Here is a 20,615-nt window from a genome sequence, read left to right on the forward strand (position 1 = left end):
CCTTTGTCAGAGGCCCAATTGTAAGTACGCGCATGAGTGCGACAAGTGTCTTGGACAGCACCCTGGGGTATCTTGCTTCAAGGGGAGGCAGCCCTTTCGGGGTGGAAGAGGCGGCGGCTCCAACCAGGGTTCCAGGAACCCTCAAGGAGGTGCGCAAGCCCCCGGCCAAAATAGATACTAACACATCCCTAACGATAGCACGCTCCCCCATAAAGCTTTCCCCCCTGCGTTCACTCTTAGACCTCTACCCCAACAGCAGTGCGTCCACCTACATCTGGGAAGGTTTCTCTCAAGGCTTCAGAATCCCGGTGCTTTCCCCGCCTTTGTCGGGCGACCCGCCCAACCAAAAGTCTCTGCGGGAGAGGCCAGACATAGCGGTTAAGAAAATCAATAAGGAAATAGCTGCTGGTCGGGTGGCGGGCCCCTCGAAGCACCACCCATCCCCGGACTCCACATTTCCCCTCTAGGTATCGTCCCAAAAAAGGCACCGGGTGAATTCAGACTCATTCACAACCTCTCTTTCCCTATTGGTAAATCGGTAAACGATGGAATCCCGCAGGAGCTTTGTACCGTGAAATACGCTTCCTTTGACCAGGCCGTTAAGTTGGTAAGACAATTTGGGAAAGGGGCCTTGATGGCCAAATGCGATATAGAGTCGGCATTTCGCCTTCTGCCAGTGCACCCTCAGGACTTCAAATGGTTGGGCTTCAGGTTTGAGGGTGCGTACTTCATAGACAAAGCCATGCCCATGGGCTGTTCGGTGGCGTGCGCAGCATTTGAGGCTTTCAGCACGTTTCTGGACTGGGCCCTCCGCTTTAGAACAGGATTAGTGGGCGTCACACATTACTTAGACGACTTCCTCTTCGTGGGAAAGGGAAATAACACGGACTGCGCAGGCCTTATGCAGGCCTTCGCTGCCCTTACTCAGGAACTTGGGGTGCCCCTGGCGGCCGATAAAACCGAAGGGCCCGTGGTTAGATTAACTTATTTAGGGATAGAGTTGGACACCGTGGTGCAAACATCACGACTACCCATGGATAAGCTCACTGCTCTTAAGGAACTAATCTCGCAGCTCATCCTCCTCAAAAAGGTTACCCTTAAACAAATTCAATCCCTGCTTGGCCATCTTAACTTCGCATGCAGGGTCATTTCGCCGGGACGCCCTTTCTGCCGTCGTCTAGCCAGGCTGACTGTGGGTCTCAAGCGGCCATACCATAGAGTCCGCTTGCCCAAGGGGGTAAGAGCCGACCTGGAGGCCTGGCTGACCTTTCTTGACCATTTCAACGGGGTGTCACTTTGGCAGGACAATCTGAGTTTGAGTTCTGATTTCCAGGTGCAGTCGGACGCAGCAGGCTCCCTGGGTTTTGGTGTTTACTTTAAGGGCAGATGGTGCGCTCAGCCCTGGCCAGCAAGTTGGCATGACTCAGACATCACACGTGATCTAACTTTCTTAGAATTCTTTCCAATAGTCGCCGCGGTGCACTTGTGGGCTGAGGAATTCAGGAACCGCCGGGTCTGCTTTAGGACCGACAACCAGGCGGTGGTTAGTGTCCTTTCACGGCAATCATCCCGTTCCAACAAAGTCTCTGCCCTTCTTCGGGCTTTTGTGCTGCGCAGCTTACAATTGAACATGCAATTCACAGCAAAGTTCGTTCCAGGGGTAAATAACGATATCGCGGATGCATTGTCTCGTTTCCAGATGGACCGCTTCCGCTCGCTGGCACCGGAGGCACAGCAGTTGCCAGAGCCATTCCCGGAGTCCCTATGGAGCCTTGGGAGCGAGAAATCTTGAAGGGAGTATTTGCGTCTGTTGCCCCCTCCACGTTGAGCTCATATAGGCGCGCGTGGAACGAATTTTTAAGTTTCAGACGTAAAGGTCCCGTTCCCGCACCGCTTGACCCCCCTTCAGAAAGGGAGGTCATGCAATATGTGGTTCACCTCAGGGATCTGGGTCGTGCAGCGAAAACGCTTAATTTGCACACAGCAGCCATATCATTCTTTTGCAAATCACTATACTCCAGGGACCCCTGCGATAATTTCCATCTTCGCAGGGCCATGGAAGGATGGCGTAGGTTGCAACCGCCGGCTCGCGACTCAAGAAGGCCCATCACGTTTGATCTGCTGTGTCAAATTCACACCCACCTGCGCGTCCTCTGCTGGTCCGACTACGAATCTAGTCTCTTTGCAGCAGCCTTTTCCTTAGCATTTTTTGGAGCCCTAAGGGTCGGAGAAGTAGTGTGCGAAGACCACCCCAATGGTCTCTCCCGGGGGATCAGGATGCAGGATGTGTCCTTGTCCAATTCCTTAGCGGTCGTGCAAATTCGACGATCAAAGACTGACCAGCGGGGACTGGGTGCCACCATTCGCCTACCAGCAACTGGCAGTCACGGCCCATGCCCGGTGCTAGATCTAAGGCGTTTCCTTTCCCTGAGGCCAGCTGGCACTGACCCTCTGTTGGTTCACGAAGACAAGTCTAAACTCACGCGTGCCCAGTTCACTCGGGTTCTACGTAAAGCCATAGCTGCTTGTGGCCTGGAACCCAGCCAATTCTCCGCCCATTCCTTTCGTATTGGGGCAGCCACCTCCGCTATGCACATGGGTTTGTCGTCCGAAAGGATTCAGGAGCTGGGGAGGTGGAAATCTAACGCTTACAAGGGCTACCTGCGCCCCACCCCTTAGCCTTTCCCCAATCTGATCCCCGCCTGTCATTTTCCTTTTCAGGTGGGCACCACATCTCGGTGTGGATAGCGGGTCACAGCATCATCCATTGGGCCCAGAAAAGGGCAGTTGAAACGGGTCTGGGGAACGGTCTGGGCCTCCCAGAACATGTGAAAGTGTCGTGGATTTCCCGGAGGGGGATGCGTTGGAGCGAACTCTTACCAGCAATCCAAGCCAGGGCTGCTTCAGTTGGGGCCCCCCACGCGCTGGTCATACAGCTGGGGGAGAATGATTTGGCGTACAGGAACGCCGTGGACTTGAAATTGAGCATTTTTGAGGACTTTGATAAGTTGCTGGCTTCCTTCCCTGGGATGACGCTGTTGTGGTCCTGCCTGTTGCAGAGGCGTGTTTGGCGTGACTGCCACTGCCCTAGAGCTTTGAACAAATCCAGGAGGCTTCTGAATTCGTTTGTGATGCGCAGGGTGCTGGACCTTAACGGTCAGATTATTGATCACCCAGAATTGAAACGCACTGAAGCAGCCCTTTATCGGGAGGATGGGGTACATTTATCACCACTGGGAAACGATATTTGGTTGGGGGACCTAGTCAGGGGATTGGAGCGTTGGTTACGGGTGTGAGGGTATTGGCGGCGAGCCTTTGGGGCTCGATTGGCGGTTAGGCATTGGAAATTTGCATAAGAGAATTGGGGGGGGCAGATTGCGTCATCCTCTGCCCGCAATTTGGAGATTTAACCCCGTTAAAGGGGTTCCGGGGGCGGTTGCTTTGTCCTGGGCCTACGGAGGTCAGGGCCTGATGGCACCCCCCAACGGTGGCCACAGGAGGTGTCTCAGTGGATTTACATCATTGGGGCTCCTTTCTGGTGGTTAATTTCTCCCAGACTGTAACACACGGGTTACAGTCGGATATAGTCGGTTAGGTTCCAATGCCTAAGCCAATACCGCTCAACATCCGAAACCAATAAAGTTGTGGCCCTTTCGCCCACTTAAATCTAATTCACTGCGTCCTGCGTTTTATTTCTCCTGTGTTTTATTTCCTGGGGAGGGAGGGACATTGCTACACAAAACCACTTCCGCTTACACGGAGGTGGGGTTGTGGGCTTGGCCCGACGGAACTCTCGCGATGGGGCTGAGATTCAGCCCTCTCGCGAGGAGGGGAATCCCCGCCACGTCATAAGCAGGCTGGCCAATCGGGTCAGCCGGGGCGGGGCTTCCTTCCATTTAAACTGGGACGGGGCGGGAACGCATCCTCTTTCGCCCCGGATCCCACAGCGATTAGTTCACCCACCCTCCCGCCCTTTAGGCTAGGCAGGTCAGGCAGGTTAGGCCGACGCTGCTGTGGATTTCGGTCGGTCGCCTCGGTTGGCCGGGGGGCCGGGTAGGACTTTTTCCACTTGGGCTAGCCAAACTGGTTTTTTCGCCTACCTCATGGCAATTCGTCACAACTTGGTTTTGCGGTTAGGCATTGGAAATTTGCATAAGAGAATTGGGGGGGGGCAGATTGCGTCATCCTCTGCCCGCAATTTGGAGATTTAACCCCGTTAAAGGGGTTCCGGGGGCGGTTGCTTTGTCCTGGGCCTACGGAGGTCAGGGCCTGATGGCACCCCCCAACGGTGGCCACAGGAGGTGTCTCAGTGGATTTACATCATTGGGGCTCCTTTCTGGTGGTTAATTTCTCCCAGACTGTAACACACGGGTTACAGTCGGATATAGTCGGTTAGGTTCCAATGCCTAAGCCAATACCGCTCAACATCCGAAACCAATAAAGTTGTGGCCCTTTCGCCCACTTAAATCTAATTCACTGCGTCCTGCGTTTTATTTCTCCTGTGTTTTATTTCCTGGGGAGGGAGGGACATTGCTACACAACACAATCCTGAATTACAGCACCAAGTAAAACTGCACCGTGCCTCGAAGCCAAAAGTGAAAGCTCACCACGGAATATGTTTTGTTGTGAAACGTATTCCTCCTATTGAGCTGAGTCCATTAAAGACTGCATTAGGCCATAAACAGATTATATGCAATGTTTGTTTATGTAACACAAATGCTTTAACAACCCCACTTAGCATATTATTGTAATGTGATAAGCAGAGTAACCCCTTTTAAGACCTCTTTGTTCCATAAAACAGGCTTCCATATTCGGTCTTCCATATTCCATCTTCCTAAATGGGGGGGGGCGTGAAGCAGTGACCCATGCCCCCCCCTTGCAGCGTTGATCCCAGAGTTCCCTGTTAAAGGGGTCTTGAGGGGAGGCATTGGCCATATGCCGAGAGGTTGTCATTGCTCTCCCTGGTGACGGGGACGAAACGGGGGGGTGGGCTCTCTGCTTGAACATATGTTCTCCAGAGCCAGCCCAATCCCCACACATTCTGGATAACCCTGATGTCTCCCAGATCCCTGGCCGGGGACTGGGAAGGATAAACGCCCAGTGGCTGAGCCAAGGTCTCCCTACATCTGAAACTTAATAAAGTTGTGGTCAATATTAATCCCATAGCATGTTGTCTTGAGTCATTATTCCACTCAGGAGTTGCCTGGAGTTGGGGGGACTTCGCCTGTCCATACAATGTTCCCTGCCAGAACTGAACCAATCCCTATCTGACAAGCTGTGCTCCACTAGGCATGCAGCTGCCAGTCAGATACAGTCATTTAAATATTGAGGCACTATTAAGCGTGAAGCAACTAATTGGATTTAGGAAAGATATCATGACATCTCCAATAGGAATTGGGAAATTCTACTAAAGTATTTAAAGTGTTCACAAGGCATTTAAACTGATGAGCAAATATAGCTAGGCAGGAAGAAGATAGTTGCCTAGCAAGTACAGTAACAAGTAATCCTTTTTTGGAGTACCTGGGTTGAAACAGCTCTTACTCTTGCCATAAGTATCTGTAAAAAACAAGATGCTGGTCTAAATGTGGTCTTGATCTAGTAGGCCAAATAAAGGTAAAGGGTAAAGGGGCCCCTGACCATCAGGTCCAGTCGTGTCCGACTCTGGGGTTGCGGCGCTCATCTCGCTCTATAGGCCGAGGGAGCCAGCGTTTGTCCGCAGACAGCTTCCAGGTCATGTGGCCAGCATGACAAAGCTGCTTCTGGTGAACCAGAGCAGCGCACGATAAATAGGGAGCAGTCCCTATTTATCTACTTGCACTTTGATGTGCTTTCAAACTGCTAGGTGGGCAGGAGCTGGGACCAAGCAACAGGAGCTCACCCCATTGCAGGGATTCAAACCACCAACCATTCTGATCAGCAAGCCCTAGACTCTGTGGTTTAACCCACAGCGCCACCTGGGTCCCTCCTCTAGAGCAGTGTTTCTCAACCTTTTTTGGGCCACGGCACACTTGTTCCGTGAAAAAAATCACGAGGCACACCACCATTAAAAAAGTTAAAAAATTTAACTCTGTGCCGCCCTATATTATAATTATGACTGTAAGAAACACTTGCCAAATATTGCTTTCCGGCGGGTTAGTGTTGTGTATTGGCGGCCGCCAGGCTCGTTTGCACTGAGCTTTGGGAAAGAGGAGGAGAAATATTGCTTTCCGACGGGTCAGTGGTGTGTATTGGCGGCCGCCAGGCACGTGACAATGCAAATCGCCCTTCTCGTCGCCGCACGTCGCGGCACACCAGCCAGCGTCTCGCGGCACACTAGTGTGCCGCGGAACAGTGGTTGAGAAACACTGCTCTAGAGTAACATATCCTACTCCAAAAGAGTCAAATTTCCCAAGTTTTTGTGTGCTTGCATGAACTAGGAATGTCCTGCTTCTGGGACATAGAAGTCAACACACAGGATAGAAGAGTCCAGTGAGAGGGGCACTAAAGTAGTAGCAGGCCTTGAGGTCTCAAATTCTAGTGGTGCAGTGCCAAAACATGGCACTCCCTGCCTCCCAACTTTCATTTTACATCATAGTTGTGACGCCCCCTGCTGTGCTCATGAGGCTCTGTGCCCAGTGAGACAAAACCAGTTGCACTTCCTTAAATCTGCCTCTGACCAAAGGTTTCTCATCTGGCTTTGGAACAGAAAGTTGCATGCCAGTATGGACAGATGTGCCCATTTTAGTTCCCCTGTTTTCTCCTTTTCCCAATCTTAGTTCAATTGTCCCCATTTCTGCATTAGTTTGTGTTATGTTTTTTAAAAAGGAAAATCCATATAATTTTTGAGAATCATTTTTCTATGGCATTTTACCTAAAATATGTATCTTTGCAAGTATGTTTCCATAATAATCTGCATTCTTACAAACTTTAAAAAAAAATAAACTTGAAGAGTTGCATCACAACATTCAGAGAAGTGCAAGTTTCAAATGATAGCTTTGTTATGGTTTTCACATTCATTTGGAAATTGCAAATTATTTGAAAGTGAACTGAATGATTTCTTTATCCCACCCCTATTTGCAAGTTCTAATCCTACCTGGCCTGTAAGATGTGCTGCTGTCTTTTGCACTATGCTAAAGCGTCATGGGCCATGCCCTTAGCTGCATCTCATCTGAGACAGTGGGTGGGCAGAAAAAGTAAACACAGTGGGTGGGCAGAAAAAGTAAAAGTGCTGACCCTGGTGTGATTCGAACACACAGCCTTCTGATCTGGAGTCAGACGCGCTACCATTGTGCCACAAGGTCGGTTGTGCCAGTTTTAGACTGTTCCTTCAAGGCACCGGATGCCTCCAGTCAGAGGAAGGAAAAGCTTTCACATCCGGCTTGGGTAAGGATTGACATATTTTTCCATTTCAGTGTCCTCATTTTCTCATCTTAAGTTCAGTTGACCCCCCTTTCTGCAACAGATTGTGTATTCTCTCCATCATCTGCATTTCAACTGGCCCTGAATGGGTGGAGGAAGCAAAAGTAAGAATGCTGACCGTGATGTGATTCAAACACACAGCCTTTTGATCTGGTGTCAGACACAAGGTTGTGCCACAAGGTCACTGCTATTCTGACCTGAATGCATGACTGAAGATAGTGGGGGGGGTGTCTACTGCAGGCGAGAAAAGGCAGTGTTTTGGCAAATTTGAAACAGGGATCTTTAACGCAATCAAAAGCACTTTAGATCAATAGCTGGCAGCAGACAGAGTGGTAGATTCACAGTGGCTAAAAACTGCAAAAATAATATTAATAAAAAAGGCAGAAGCACAATTATACTCCATCCACTCACAAACAAGCCCTAGCTCAGCAAATGGTGTCAAATACACATAGCCACAAAAGGTCCCTTTTTCCTGAAACAGGCAACAAACATCTGCTGAATTCTGCACCAATTGACCAGTATTTGCTGTGCTTGTGCATACAATGTAAGGTTCATTTCTACTGTGCTGACATCATGGCAGAGGGGTGACTGTGCTCGCAAGAGAGGCTGTAGTACAAAGAATCCTGTATCAGGAGGCTGCGGGTTTGAGTCCTGCTCTGCTTTGTGTTGTGGGCTGTTGTCTTTATGCACTGAGCCAAGAAATGGTGTGAGATAAAATGATTAAGTTTTCATTTTAATGAGAACCTGTTTAATTTGGGCACCTCAGACTAGTATATGAAGTGAAACACAGCTGTCATTGAAAGTGCAGACTTTGAATTTTGTGAAGCAGTTCTTTAACCTAAACATGTATACAAAAAAGCTTGTATTAGGGAAAAGTGCACACAAAAATATTGATGAAACTAATGAACATAAGAGCATTAAATAAGGGAAGATTGCTAGCAAAAATGCAAATCTTAGGGGAAATGCACACAAAAATTGATACTGTACAGATTTTCACTTTTTTTAAAAAAAAGTTTACAAACCAGTGGGGAAAATGGAGTGACTTGAACTTAAGGTTGAGGCAATAAAGCCCAAAGAAAAACCAAAATGGACAGATTCACCCCTTCCTAGAGCTGAGGCCACATGACTATTCCCTTGCCATCCTCTTAACTGGAAATAGAGGAAGAGCAGAACAAAAGTCAGAATCCTGACCCTGGTGTGATTTGAACACACAGCCTTCTGATCTGGAGTCAGACGCGCTACCATTGCGCCACAAGGTCAGAGACACTTTTAGGCTGTAACTTTGGTGGAAGGTACTTATGTGGATGTCCACAACCATTAATTGTCAAGCCATAAAAGGCACTGGTTTGAGGGAATTAACAGTAGGGAAGTGTACTGAGCTATTTAAATAATGCAGGTTTGCATTGTGCCAGAGCTATCCCCCCCCCCCAATATTCTTTTCTGGTCTCTTGCAGGGCTGCCAACTTCAATAAAATATTGGGGGGGCAGGTAAGCCCCAACCTGCAAAATTGATCACATGAGATGCACACCATTTGAATGGCAATGCCCATTAACTTTGTGGGAGCCCAGCCTCCTCAAATACTTTATTGGGTTGGCTCCTATGGTCTCTTGAGACTGAAAAAAGGCCAAACCAGCAAAAATTCCCAAAGGGTGTATCTCTGCATCATAAGAAGAACCCTATTTGGGATGCAGGTGGCGCTGTGGGATAAACCACAGAACCTAGGGCTTGCTGATCAGAAGGTCGGCAGTTCGAATCCCTGCAACGGGGTGAGCTCCTGTTGCTCGGTCCCAGCTCCTGCCCACCTAGCAGTTCGAAAGCACATCAAAGTGCAAGTAGATAAATAGGGACCGCTCTGGCGGGAAGGTAAACGACGTTTCCTTCCTCGGCCACAACCCCAGAGTCAGACACGACTGGACCTGATGGTCAGGGGCCCCTTTACCTTTTTTATGTTACTCTAGCAGAACTAAAACTTAGTTATTCAATGCCTTGCAGTCTAGAATATCCACTGCACCTCATGGTCCCCTGCTGCCAACCCACTCAAGGCAGTGTCATTTCTGGCCCTGCAACTGATGGTAGCAGACAGCCCTAGGAGTACCGTACCTTCCACCAGAGTTTAAAACTGTCAATGACCTTGTGGCGCAATGGCAGCACGTCTGACTCCAGATCAGAAGGTTGTGTGTTCAAATCACAATAGGGTCAGCATTCTGACTTTTTCTGTCCCCTTTGCAAGTTGAGATGTAGACTCTCAGGTGGCTGTGAAGCCTTGAATCGGCGAGAAATCGAGCAGCTAAAGGCTCAATCCAGCCAGTCTGAAATCAGGTGTGGTATCCTTTTCACCACTGTCTCTCGTGCTGAAAAAAAGACTCCTTCTACCTCTGGATACCAAGTGATAGACCGGCTTAATCATCAAAACTTCTATGTGACTTACATAAAATGTATGCAGAAAAATCATTAATAACATTCAATATTAAGAACAAGTTAGCTTAATTCTTTTTCAAAATAAAACCAGCCATTCTACAGATATACATTACAAAATAAAATAGCATATTAAAATGTATGTCAAATGTGCATGTCTGGATAGACTTGCTTAAACAAAAACAGTATTTGGCAGGTACGGAAAACCATACAGTGAAGGCAACTGCCTGACATCAATCTTTTCTATTTTGCAGTAGAAGTAATGCAAAAACCATGCACAACAACTGATTTCCCACTTGTTCTATAAATTTCACTTGTTCTCAGAAAAAATATCTCTCCCCCCCCCTTCTTTGTTTAGAATATAGATCTTCTGGAGATATGGGAGTGGTGGAGAGGATTGGAAACTGAAGCATGTATCACACTGCTTTGTCAATCACATTTAACCAGCAGTACTGGAAGGAAATCTCTTTCCCTCAATCAATCCACTGCAGGCAAGTAGACAGGACTCATTACTGTGCAAATAAGCCTGCCAGCTGGTTTGTGCCTTCGCTTGCCTGGAGGTTACAGGTGCTAGTTAAACTTGTGGCTGGCAGGGGATCAGTGAGGGGATGAACCATCTTCAAAGGCCAAGGTGGACAATGAGATGCCCACTTTAAAATTTAATAATGCTAAATAAAGGTATCTCAGGTGGCTCACCAAGCAACCTTTACTTTCACCGCATTGACAAAACCCTCTTAAAATACAGAATGAAAGACTCCTTAATTTAAAATGGCAGTGAATTTAAAACTAGGAATGATGGGAGGGGTCCTAAGTGGGATCATCTTAATGGATGGTCCTGGTTGTGGGCAGGCCCTGAAGCCACTCCCCCACACCCTGGCATGGGAGGAGTCATTACCATCATGCCAGGGTGGCACCACAATTACCCAGGGCCAGTTGCCCAATCAATTTGAAGGGTAATTGTGAGTAAGATTTTAAAAGCAGCAGCGCGACGCGTGCCAAGCACGGACTGGAGCGTCTTTACTCAGGAGTAGCCGCAAAGATTGCCAGGTTGCTGTCGGGGAGTTGTTGTGGCTACTCCCGAGTAAAGACGCTCCAGTCCGTTGTGTCTTTAAAGGTTGTATTGTGCATACTATTTACAGTGCAGAGATAGCAGAAAACATGACCTCCTAGTCACTCTCAGAACCCGGCAATGGCGCCCGTCTGCTTCGGGGCCAGCATAATAACCTGGGCACCCTGAAATGCCGCCCCCTCGCCCTGCATTTGGGCGCGTGCCTCAATTCGGGCGCCGGAAGGAGCGGTGCCCCTTCTTCCCTTTGCCGGCTGGAGCAGTGCCTGGGCTCCGACGCCTCCCTGAGCCGTCCCTCCTCCCCTAGTTGGTCAGAGTGGTGCAGGGGCTCTGATACATCGCTGAGCCTTTCCTCCACCGTCTGTTCCCCAGAGCGTCGCCAGGGCTCAGATGCCTCACTGAGCCTTCTCTCCTCCATTCCACTTCCCCCTGAGCCGCTGCTAGCACTGTCGCTGGGCGAAGTGTTGGTCAGGATGATGGGGGGAGGCTCCCTGTATGGAGTCCCCCTGACAGGAATGCATGAAATAAGGTATCAGAAAATATGCCTGGAGGTATCTTCAAGACTGACACACGTATGAATACATAAACTTTCATTGACTACAAAGAATACGGTGAGCATGTGCGGTTTAATAACTCTTGGAAAAATGGAAACAAGCTACCTTATTAAATCCGCAAACAAAAATAGCTTCAACCAGAGTGATGCATAAAAGTCTATGTTTTTCTAGGTATGCCAACCCTGAAACATAGCGCAGCACCAGTCTTAATCTAGTCTGATTATTGCTTGTTTTACCGGTGCTTAAATCCTATTTGCGGGTTCAGGCATCATGCTCCCCAGACTCCAACCTGCAGACAAATAAAGGACCACATAGACTGGTTTAGATCAAAACAGGCCACAACTTTATTGAATACAGGTGAAAGAGGTTTGGCTTGGGCATTGAGCAATCAAAATACTTCTGGCCTGCCCACCAGACGGGGGCGTTCCTCAGACTTACAGCAAATAGGGTGACCCCCCACAGGGACCACCATCTGGGGGAGAGACCTTGGTCCTGGCCCCGTGGACATGACCACACACCCCAGATCCCTTTAATGGGATACCCCAGTGTTTGGAGGGGCAGGCAGAGACTAAAACCTCCCCTCCATCCAAGACAAAGGATTTCCCCAATGCCCAACCCAGTCCATCAGCACATGATTTTGATTTTAAAAAGGAATTATCTTAGGCCTGTAAGCCACTAGGGGTGAGTGTACTGTAAACAGCAGAACTATATACTTTCATTTCATTTCACTTTTTTACAGCCTATTTTTTTAAAATGTAAATCAGTAAGGAATCAATGTTCCGTTGCAGCTGTTCACATCTGAGATCCAGACAAATCTGGGGGTGGAGGGCAACAACAGGAAAAGAGAGAAGGCCCTGATTTCAATGCAAATTTAAGGGCATTAATCATCCCTCTTGCTTGTAAAAGCTTTTTTGTAAACACAGCTTATGAGTATTATGCATGGTGTCCTGAGAGAAAAGGGAAAACTGAAAGCAAATTTCAGGAAGAAATATGCAAGTATAATTGGAGGCAGAATCAGAGAAAATGTCAAAGGAAAGGAGAGGAGCCTTGGGGGAGAGCTAGTGCAGTGGGCTGGCTAAAATGATGGGCTAGGACTTGGGAAAACACAACTGAAATCCCAATTCAGCTATGAAGCTTATTAGGTGACCTTGGGCTAGGGTCATTCTGAAGATAAAAATAGAAGCAATCTATTATTCTTGTAGTTACTGTAGTTATATTTATGAATCACCTTTTACATAAGTGGTATTAGGGGAGGGGTAGCACCTCTGATGGGGGACACATTGTGCTCCTTCTGGGGTAGTTTATCCACCCTTGATCCCCACTATGCACTCAGCTCTCACTTGTGGTTCAAAGAAGCTGTCAGCATGCGATAGCACCCACACCCCAGAAACTGGCCAGCTAAACTAAGTGAGGGTACCCAATGGGTAAGAAACCCTCAGTGAATTAGGGCACAGCAGAAGAACTGACCTCAGAAATTGAGCTAAGCAAGCAAGGGCCGACTCTGCAGCTGGGAGCTGTCTGTCCGAGTTTAGAGAAGACAGCCTGGCCCCCCTCCTTCCCAGGCAAGACACTGTTAGCTCCCAAGGAGAGGTAGAGCTGGGAGTTGGCCAAAGCATTGCCAGGCAACCAGCAGATAAGCCAGAATCGGAAGCTGTGTCTTCTGGGGAAGAGACAGGCCAGCTGTGCAGTCCCAGAATGAGGAGGTTAGAGAACCTCAGAAAGCAAAAGAAGAGAAGGAGAAGAAAGGCGGGATTTTGGTGTCCTTCCTGTTGGAGGAAGGATGATGAGTCAGATGAACAACTAAGGTTAATGAAAGCAGGTGGAACGCCAGGCTCTGGGTGTGTTTTTCTTGTAAATAAACTTACATAAAACTGACGGAGAGTCCTTGCTGCTTATTAGGCTGCTTATTAGGCTGCCAGAGATAGTTAAAGTAAGACCATCAGTAAAACCTGGTTGGGACAAAGAAATATATGTCTCAAGATATACAGGAATACCATTGAAACAGCTAAAATACTTTCCAAAACAGTACAAGCTGAAAATAGGCTTTTTATATATATAAAAATGAATATTTCAGCCTGAGACTTTTCCTGGAAAGTAGAATTCATGGGTAGTTGTCATATTTCAGCAGGAATGCTGTTCCACAAAATGGGGAAAGCCAGCTGGAGTTCCTCAGAAGAAATGTGGGATATAGTTTGGATTGTCTGCTATTTTATTTTTTGTTGTAAGGTGGGGTGTATTTTTAGGATGCTATTTTAACTGAATGTGATGTAAGCAGTCCTAGATCTTTTTTTTTTTAATTTAAAGATTATTTTTATTTATTGGGGCCTGATGTAGGGTAAGATGACATAAAGACAGCAGGTGGGATGAAGGAGCTCAGGTTAGCGTGACAAACTATGGCCCTTAGTTCATTTGAGTGCAATAGTCTTGAGTTTTTTATTGAACACATTTTGTATAGAACTTCACAAATACTCCTGATCATAGAAACGATTAAATACTGAAAGTCAAAAATATGAAATGAATCTGGACATCAAAGGTCAGGTATTGTCAAATAAGTTTAGCTGACAAATGTCAGGTGTCAATGATCAGCTATCAAATATTGGATAACAAAGGCTGCCAAGCATCAAATGCCAAATCTTGTATGTTGGATGTCTCAGATACGAGACTGGGTAACTTGAATATTGTTAGATTATTCAGAACCTCTGTCCATAACGGAGGCTTGAAGTGTATTGCTTTGTTGTTCTTCTTTAAGGGTATATATAGGGAGTCAAAGCCAGTAGGTTAGGATGACTTCATTGTCTTTGAAATCAGCTGTTTTCCATTTCAGAAGTGTTTGTCTTTAAATGGTTTATTATTGCAGAACTTCTATATTTTCCACAATATGCTAGGTTATTGCTGAAAAAATGTGCTTGGCTAAAACTGTAACACAGCATGACAGAATTACCTCTAAAGAAAGTATAGTCATCTTTATTTAATTGTCATAAAGAACACTGTGTTGCAATGCAACACAACAATTCACAACACAACACAGAGGTGGGGAGGGGGAGAGAGAGGGAGATTTCCTTAACTCAGTTTCTTTTGAATTGGTTATATTTGGTTTTGAGATAAAAATTATAAACACTGCAACCTTAGACACATCCAGTGTTTCTTTTCTTTAAAAAATGTTTAGGGGTACTCTCATTTTCCTATTCATATTGAAATACTGCCCCTCAATGAGGCCAAACTTAGATTCACAAAATGTTTAGGGATATGCGTACCCCTACATACCCCCAGAAAAAAAAAGCACCGGACACATCTATTCAGAATTAAGTCCCATTGAGTTTGTGGGCTCATTCCTATGTATGTAGGTTTGGGATTACAATAAATGTTTTCTCTCTCACACAACCCACTTTCTCTGTGCCTCTTCACTAAAACACACCAATTTTGCTGTAGTGGAAGTTCAACACTTATTTTAAGCCGACGACAGCTTTAAAGAGATTAATCTCTCTAATTCCTCTTCATTGCAGTTACCTTTAATTAGTTTTGTTTTGCCTATTTAACCAATTACTGCTCTACAGTCGTGGCATGTCATCAATGACCGTGCAGCTGCATATCACATGGTCTGGCTGTGCTGTACTCCTTGCTGGGTATATCAGTGGGCAGATGATTCTGTGGGGCATCATTTTCTTATTTACACACTGGTATTTTTATCACCCATTTCCCTACTCCACACGTAGCCTTAATATGTGCAATATGGGCCAAGGCTGTCATGCACCACTTCAGTTTGTCATTTTCACATCTCCCTCTCTCTCTCTCTCTCTCTCTCTCTCTCTCTCTCTCTCTCTCTCTCTCTCTCTCTCTCTGCATGCAAGAGATAAAAATGTAAAAGACAGAATGAAGTATGAGCTATTTGATAAATTTCAGTCAGATTGAACATTACTGATCCTACTAGAAAATAATTTAAACTCAGAGTCATCATAGAATCATAGAGTTGGAAGAGACCACAAGGGCCATCCAGTCCAACCCCCTGCCAAGCAGGAAACACCATCAAAGCATTCTTGACATATGCCTGTCAAGCCTCTGCTTAAAGACCTCCAAAGAAGGAGACTCCACCACACTTCTTGGCAGTAAATTACACTGCCGAACAGCTCTTACTGTCAGGAAGTTCTTCCTGATGTTTAGGTGGAATTTTCTTTCTTGTAGTTTGAATCCATTGCTCCGTGTCCGCTTCTCTGGAGCAGCAGAAAACCTTTCACCCTCCTCTATATGACATTCTTTTATATATTTGAACATGGCTATCATACCACCCCATCAATGGGGAACTATTTTTAAAATCTATGGCTGTTCTTGTTTTATTATTTATTTGTTAACGAGTGGATGTTACTCCAAATAACAAGGGTGATGTAGAAGAGTCTCAGGTTTCCAAGTCAGTAAACATGGCAAATCGAGGAGGATTAATTCATTTCCAAATATCAAATTGAACTGGATTTGGCTGCTACCAAATGAGACAGATGTAAGGCGTATCTTGGAGTTGCTTCCATAGTATTTATAATTTAGTCCACAATGGTAAAACTCTCTGCCTCTTCCAGCTATGTTTGATGTACATTTGTTAATGCTGACACACACGACAGTGAAATAAACCTGCTCCAACCATCTGGAAGTGAAGTCAATCAGCTGACAACTCTGCTTTGTTACTGTAGATTAAAGCTGTGTCAAATGATTATAGAGCAGAAGCCCCTCCGTTTGTGAACCTTATAATTAGCATTATAAATAGCATCCCCTTCTCACTTCTCAGATGCCTTTCCAAATATAAAACTACTCAGGTACACAGCTGCTGAAAGGATGCATTCTGCAGCGAGAACAGCATATCCTTAGATGGCTTGGAAATCAAAAGCTTTGCATTTTCAAACGAATCTCAAGAAGGAGACCAGTAAAATCTACATCCAGTATACAGAGCCTGCAATAGACATGCAAATATAATGTCATATAATCCAGGGGCATCTGTATGACCAATCAGTGTGAGAGCTATATTTATGCATACTGTATTTTTAAATCAGCCAAAGATTATCAGGCTGAAAATCTACATGTGCCTGTTAGGTGCAATGTTTCAAAGTGTGCTGTAAAACCTTTTTAAACTCTGCTTTTTATCATTCAGCCGTCTAACAAAGGGACAAAAAAGGAGTTGTGTCCATAGGATTAATTCATGTCAACCTCATACATGTTGGAAATCTGAAAAATTATGCATTACTTTCAAATTCTTTATTTTTCTCTGATCTGAGCAGTAAAGGGCACACTTGACTAATTTTTTAGCCTGTTTTTAATCTCCTTTTGAATGCAGCGTGGGATTAATCATTTGTCATTGTTCTTTTCCAAATATAAAGATGGCCTTCATTTGAAAAACAAACAGAACAACATCTAAATGCTGGCCTTTGGACGGGGGTGCAAGAACTTTTCATATGTGTATTTTTGAATGCTTAAAAGACATGTGGGGAACCTTTGGCCTTCTAGATGTCGCTAAAACTTAACTAAATTAAACCAAACTAAAACTCCCATCAACCCCAGCAAGCAGAGTCAATGGCCAGGCATTATGGGAGCTGCCATTCAGCAATTTCAAGGTGAGTGTGCAAAAGTGTGCAAACCTGGCTTAAAAAATTTCAGATTCATATTTTAAAGCCTAGCTTGGGGAGTTGTGAATGTATGTTTGCTGCTGCTGCTTGTTATTTCTTCTGTACTGTATTTGGGAAGGAAGGTGGAATGGCTAGATCCACCCTGAAGGAGTGTCTCCACCCCCATTGTTCTGCCCGGACACTGAGGTCCAGTACCAAGGGCCTTCTGGCAGTTCCCTCTCTGTGAGAAGCCAAGTTGCAGGGAACCAGGCAGAGGGCCTTCTCGGTGGTGGTGCCCGCCCTGTGGAATGCCCTTCCATCAGATGTCAAAGAGAAAAACAGCTACCAGATTTTTAGAAGACATCTGTAGGCAGCCCTGTTTAGGGAGGCTTTTGATGTTTAATCGGTTATTTTATTTTTCTGTTGGAAGCCGCCCAGAGTGACAGGGGAAACCCAGCCAGATGGGCGGGGTATAAATAATAAATTATCATCATCATCTTAGGAGAGTCCTTGTGCTAAGCACAGTACATACTATAAAATATATCATTTTAAAACAAACAAAATCATGATTAAGATAGGAAGGAATATAAGCTTGGCTAGTAAGCTTCCAAAAGCAAGACTTCCTGAAATTCGGTAGGCTATGGCATTAGGGACAGATAGAACTCATCAACCTGGGAAGGTAGCCCATAAGAGAAGGGAAAAGCTGATCCTAAATCTCTGCTGCTTGCAGGATATTCATTGTATTCCCCCCTTAAAGGCAAGTTTAGGCAATCATCAAGACTAGGATACAAAGGCTTGGTTGGGGTCTGTAGCATATTGGAGCACTGCCTTGGACTTAACTTGAAAATTATACTTCCAACTGGAACCTGGTTGACTTTTTTCTGACTTCTACACTGTCCACATCCTGAACACACTCTTAGATGCTGGGTGCACATGTGGATAATAACTTCCTGCATATAAAATGCTAGTAAAAAATAGCTCTGGAACCTTTTCTTTTTCATGGCACTTTACCAGGAAGTCTATTACTCTAAAAGTACTTATGTAGGTGCATGCCCCTCTTGGCACATATATGCCTCTCCAAGCGGTTTTTTTTTATTACTCTGCAATGAGAGAAAGCAAGAGGAGAGCTCACCCAGGAGACAATCCTCTTTCGGTAAAAATCATGCAGTCCGTCTGACAGTCCTCTTCAGTTTCCACCATTCTTCAAAGACATCTTATTTGTAACCTGCCTTTTTGCTCTTCAGATTGATAGTGTTATGTTCAGGGTTACTGTGCTTATATCCTCTTCTTCTGCAGATTGATAGGAGATAAGGAAAGCATGTCTGCAATATGACTTTTCCAGAAGACACAGCGAATGAAAAGTGACATGCTACTTCAGCTAGAGTGAAGGGAAGCTTCATTGATTTGTAGGCGTTTTAGTTATGGACAAACTGAAGTAACCAGTAATGGTCCAGTCCAGTACTAAGGCTCAAGAAATCAGAAAATCAACAGTTAGACATTTGCTTTCTTTTAAAAACCAGATCAATTTTGGTTCCTTACATATGACTGTGTTGCTTCGTGTAAGTGTGGGTGAAGTACAGTTTCTGGAGGCTTGTGCTCTCTCAAGTATATAATTTTACCTGATCTGCTCACAGTGTGATAGACTCTTTCATTGTGTCTGGCTTAACAGTACAGTATGTAATGGGACCCTTACTTGTAATCAAAAATTACCAGCACAATCCTATGCAGGGGCGTCTTAGTCATGGAGGCTAGTGGCACAGGGAACCATGGCACCAAGTTCTGGAGGGTGCCACGGAAGAGACGGAGGCTGGGCGCGGCGCCTCCTCGCATCAGCTTGCCACCCTGCTGCGCCGCACCCGGAGCCTCAGTCCCTCTGGAGCATGGGCGTAGGCAAGGGGGGGCAGGAGGGGGCAGTTGCCCCCCCTAGAAGCAAAAAATTAATGTATTTTACAGACCATAACCAGCACTTTTCCCCTCCAAAAACTGAAGTGGAAAGGGCTTTGCTTTAGCAAGAGCAGCTAAGTCTCCGCTTGCTGGGGGGGGGACACACAGCTGTAACAAAAACACATCAAATAAATAAAGCAAAGTGGCTACCAGTAGTTAAGCAGTTAAGACAATGGCGCATATATCCCCAGGCAAGATTCGATAGCTGACCATTTCACCCTATTGTTCTTAAGTGGGAGTTGTTAATGAGCATTCAGGAGCATTAAGAGTTCTATTGGCGATTTAATGAGGGTGCAGACTCAGAGGATTCAATTTCATAGAATCATAGAATCATAGAATCATAGAGTTGGAAGAGACCACAACCCCCTGCCAACCCCCTGCCAAGCAGGAAACACCATCAAAGCATTCCTGACAGATGGCTGTCAAGCCTCTGCTTAAAGACCTCCAAAGAAGGAGACTCCACCACACTCCTTGGCAGCAAATTCCACTGCCAAACAGCTCTTACTGTCAGGAAGTTCTTCCTAATGTTTAGGTGGAATCTTCTTTCTTGAAGTTTGAATCCATTGCTCCGTGTCCGCTTCTCTGGAGCAGCAGAAAACAACCTTTCTCCCTCCTCTATATGACATCCTTTTATATATTTGAACATGGTTATCATATCACCCCTTAACCTTCTCTTCTCCAGGCTAAACATACCCAGCTCCCTAAGCCGTTCCTCATAAGGCATCGTTTCCAGGCCTTTGACCATTTTGGTTGCCCTCTTCTGGACACGTTCCAGCTTATCAGTATCCTTCTTGAACTGTGGTGCCCAGAACTGGACACAGTACTCCAGGTGAGGTCTGACCAGAGCAGAATACAGTGGTACTATTACTTCCCTTGATCTAGATGCTATACTCCTATTGATGCAGCCCAGAATTGCATTGGCTTTTTTAGCTGCTGCATCACACTGCTGACTCATGTCAAGTTTGTGGTCTACCAAGACTCCTAGATCCTTTTCACATGTACTGCTCTCAAGCCAGGTGTCTCCCATCCTGTATTTGTGCCTTTCATTTTTTTTGCCCAAGTGTAGTACTTTACATTTCTCCTTGTTAAAATTCATCTTGTTTGCTTTGGCCCAGTTGTCTAATCTGTTAAGGTCATTCTGAAGTGTGATCCTGTCCTCTGGGGTGTTAGCCACCCCTCCCAATTTGGTGTCATCTGCAAACTTGCTCAGGATGCCCTCAAGCCCATCATCCAAGTCATTGATAAAGATGTTGAACAAGACTGGGCCCAAGACAGAACCCTGTGGCACCCCACTAGTCACTACTCTCCAGGATGAGGAGGAGCCATTGATGAGCACTCTTTGGGTTCGGTCAGTAAGCCAGTTACAAATCCACTGAATGGTAGCATTGTCTAGTCCACATTTTACCAGCTTCTTTACAAGAATATCATGGGGCACCTTGTCAAAGGCCTTGCTGAAATCAAGATAGGCTACATCCACAGCGTTCCCTTCATCTACCAGGCTTGTAATTCTGTCAAAAAATGAGATCAGATTAGTCTGACATGACTTATTTTTCAGGAACCCATGCTGACTTTTAGTGATCACAGAGTTTCTTTCTAGGTGCTCACAGACTGTTTGCTTAATGATCTGCTCTAGAATCTTTCCTGGTATTGACTAA

General features: G+C 45.9%; 2 non-coding genes across 2 annotated transcripts; both read right to left on the minus strand.

The window, feature by feature from the left end:
- Nucleotides 1-7,208: 7,208 nt before the first annotated feature.
- On the minus strand, nucleotides 7,209-7,280 carry TRNAW-CCA (transfer RNA tryptophan (anticodon CCA)). The gene has a single exon. It is a non-coding gene; the product is annotated as a tRNA-Trp (tRNA).
- Nucleotides 7,281-8,585: 1,305 nt separating this feature from the next.
- Nucleotides 8,586-8,657, minus strand: TRNAW-CCA (transfer RNA tryptophan (anticodon CCA)). The gene has a single exon. It is a non-coding gene; the product is annotated as a tRNA-Trp (tRNA).
- Between the last annotated feature and the right edge of the window lie 11,958 nt (nucleotides 8,658-20,615).

This window comes from Zootoca vivipara, chromosome 10 (assembly GCF_963506605.1).
Source record: "Zootoca vivipara chromosome 10, rZooViv1.1, whole genome shotgun sequence".
NCBI classification, from domain to species: domain Eukaryota; kingdom Metazoa; phylum Chordata; class Lepidosauria; order Squamata; family Lacertidae; genus Zootoca; species Zootoca vivipara.